This window comes from Mauremys mutica, unplaced genomic scaffold, assembly GCF_020497125.1.
Source record: "Mauremys mutica isolate MM-2020 ecotype Southern unplaced genomic scaffold, ASM2049712v1 Super-Scaffold_100101, whole genome shotgun sequence".
Taxonomy (NCBI): Eukaryota; Metazoa; Chordata; order Testudines; family Geoemydidae; genus Mauremys; species Mauremys mutica.
Genome location: NW_025423268.1, coordinates 421,024 through 424,425, shown reverse-complemented (window position 1 = coordinate 424,425; position 3,402 = coordinate 421,024). Strand labels below are relative to the sequence as shown.

Genomic DNA, 3,402 nt, shown 5'->3' with positions numbered 1-3,402 from the left:
TTTCAACTACCTGAAAGGGGGTTCCAAAGAGGATGGATCTAGACTGTTCTCAGTGGTAGAAGATGACAGAACAAGGAGTAATGGTCTCAAGTTGCAGAGGGGGAGGTTTAGGTTGGATATTAGGAAAAACTTTTTCACTAGTAGGGTGGTGAAGAACTGGAATGGGTTACCTAGGGAGGTAGTGGAATCTCCTTCCTTAGAGGTTTTTAAGGTCAGGCTTGACAAAGCCCTGGCTGGGATGATTTAGTTGGGTTTGGTCCTGCTTTGAGCAGGGGGTTGGACTAGATGACCTCCTGAGGTCCCTTCCAACCCTGAGATTCTATGATTCTATGACCTTTCTCTCCAGTGCTGGAGGATTCACCCTTCTCATCTACCCTTGTCCCAAGCAGCACAGCGGGTGGGAATCTTAAATGTACCAAGGTGACTTAGGAGCAGAACCCCCCCTACCTTCCATGCAATTGGCACTTGCCCCTTACTGAGCAGGATTGAAACTGGTGCAGGGAGACTGGTGGGCCACATCCCAGCTGGGCATGAGCAAAGCAGCAGGGTGAAAAAATGAACTTGGAGATGCAACCCAGGGCCTCATACATGCAAAGCATGTGCTCTACCACTGAGCTACATCCCCACCTGAGTTAGGTAGACTATGGATTACACTCAGAGCCCTCCTGTTTCCACTGCATCCAGTGACCTATAAGCCTCACGAGAAGCCCATTCCCCTCTCTGAGGGCCAGTCCTGCTCTCCTGGAGGTTAATTGTTCATAGGGGTCACTTTGCAGCAGGGCCAGATTCTATGTGTGGGGCAGAGAGAGTGGGTGCCCTGGTCTCAGGGTGCAGAGATACACTCAGCCCTCTCCCCTGCATTGGGTGGGGGGTGCTGCCACCCCGTGCTGCAAGGTCATGGTGGGGGACGCTGTGAGCAGCTCCACACCTCACCCTGGTGGCAGAAGTGGGGTGGGGAGCTCCAGGTGTTTCCACCTGCCTGTGAAGTCCAGCTTTCCCCAGCACATTCACTGTGGTGCAATTGGGTCACTGTTTCCATGGCTGAACAGCAAAGAATCACTCCGAGTTTCCCTTCTATCGGCAGCAGGATTAGCCTGTGTCAGTGATTAATGAGGTGGATCTTGTGGTAGATTGTTATTCATTCCCCACCTTGACAATTCACACAGTCCCTTTCCTACTCAAATCCCCAGCACCTCGGTGATCCTGGTAGCAGGGGTTGGGGCCTGAGATTTTCAGGGTCCTTTTTCCCCTCCACCTGGAGTGAACTCAGCTTTTCCCCCATCCCAGACAATCCATGAAATAACAACAGGGGCATAAAGAAAGAGGGGAGGGAACATCTCACGGCCAGGGCTGGATGTGCCCAGGGCCCCCTGCTTGTCCATTGTTTCCATGGAATTTGGCCCCCTGCTTTGCACAAGGGACAGAGAAAGATCTTGCTGTTCCTGTGTCTGTGCAAGGAAAATTGTGCTTCCCTAGGAAAGAGAGGTGGGAAATGGCCCCATGGTGGGACAATATCCTCAGGATTAAGACCTAAGGACTCAGGCTGAGAACTGATAGAACTGCACTCATCTGGGATTTAAGAAATTGTCTTCCATGGAGCAGGGCCAGTTCCAGTGTTTTTGCAGCCCCAAGCAGAGGGGAAAAAAAAAAAGCTGCAATCAGCAGCAAGTCCTTCCCTCCAAGAGGGCCAAAATGCTGCTGAAGCCTCCCCTTTCCATTGACCACCCGAGGCACCTGCTTGGTGCTCTGGTGCCTGGAGCCAGCCCTGCCATGGAGACACTGGGAAGATGGGGGAAATCAGGAAAAACTATGGATTTGTTTACATTGCAAGTGAAGAATAACTGAAGCATTTTTTGGTTTAAAGTCACTTTTCCCTGACTGGGAATTAAACCCAGGCCTTAGCAGTGAAAGTGCCAAATCCTAACCACTAGACCACCAAAGAGCTAATGCAAATTTTTTCTCTCTTATGCTACATTTTCTTAGGCTACTTTCTATCCACTTTCTGAAACTGCTCCATTGTCCATTCCCTGAGGGGCTAGGAGCAGAAAGTGCAGGAATCCCTGTACTCAGGGTCACAACCTGAGCCCAACCCAAGCCACTGAAACAAACTCAAATCATGCTTCCTCCAGCAGGATCACAGAGACACACAAAAAATCCCATGAGGAACAATCCTCCTCTGCCTTCATTTACCCCATCGCAACCCTCTCAGCAGCCGACTCTTGCAGGAAGGACTGAGCTGATAGGAGCTCTGGCATAGAGACCAAGGGAGGGGTGTTGCTCCCCCTGGGTGTGAGCTGATCACATTCTGACTCCGTGTAATGGGGCTCTGAGCTTTGCCATCTTGTGAGTTCTGAGTGCTGACCCCTCTGGACCCTTCTGCTGGGAGCATGGGGATTACACAACAGCTGCAAGCCCTTTTCCCGTCTCCTTGTCCTCCTCGGCTTCCCCAGACCTTCCCCACAAATGGTTCTATCAGATGATGGAGGGATCTACGGACCTGCAGGTTTCCCTCACCCACCTCTTAAGGCAAACAGTGATTCCCTTCTCTGACACTCCTGGGCCTGGGCTTCTTTTAAGTTTTTCCTCAGGGGACCTGATTCCCTGTGAAAATGTGTGTGTGTGGGGAACTGGCTTGTCTACCCCCTCTCTGGGAGCTGAGAAGCTTTTTCAGACTCTCCCCCACTAGATGAGTCCAACAGCACCTCCCACTGGTGGGAGAATCCTAAATTCCACCCTCCCCGCCGGTTACTCTGACCAGCTGATGGCGACAGCATGTTAAATCAACCCCAGCTCTCTGGGCTAGAGAGCAGCATCTAACCAGCCTTGTGAGAACTCTGGTTTGCTCACTGGAGACATAACGAACCAGGAAAGAAGGCAAATGTCAGACAGGGAACTTTAGCTCTGCAAATAAATGCCCTCAGGGCTCCTTCTACACTGCGACTGGGCACTTGACTGACTTCAAATCCGGCTAACCCAGTTGGTAGAGCATGAGACTCTTAATCCTCCCAGCATGAGTTTAAGCCCCATATTGGGCAGCAGCAACAGCTCTTAGGTGTCACTCTTATGCTTATAGTCACAGCCCAAAATGAAATAAATTCTCTGTCCACTCTACAGCCTAAGGCAGATCAGGTTCCTTCCTCTCTGAGCTTCAGTAAAACATGAAGAGAGAACAAATAGAATTTTCTCCTCTTCCATTCTACCCCAGGCAAGAAGAGGGGATAATAACCATTTAACAGATGACTGCAGAGAGAAAAGTTTGGTCTTTATAAATAGGATGATGATCAATTGGTCTCCATGTCCACTGACGGTAGGACAAGAAGTAATGGGCTTAATCTGCAGCCAGGGAGATTTACGTTAGATGCTGGGAACAGCTTTCTAACTCTGAGTGTAGTTAAGCTCTGG

The 3,402-nt window shown here is 50.4% G+C and overlaps 1 non-coding gene across 1 annotated transcript; it reads right to left on the bottom strand.

The window, feature by feature from the left end:
* Positions 1–1,870: 1,870 nt before the first annotated feature.
* Positions 1,871–1,942, bottom strand: TRNAE-UUC. The gene has a single exon. It is a non-coding gene; the product is annotated as a tRNA-Glu (tRNA).
* Positions 1,943–3,402: the final 1,460 nt, after the last annotated feature.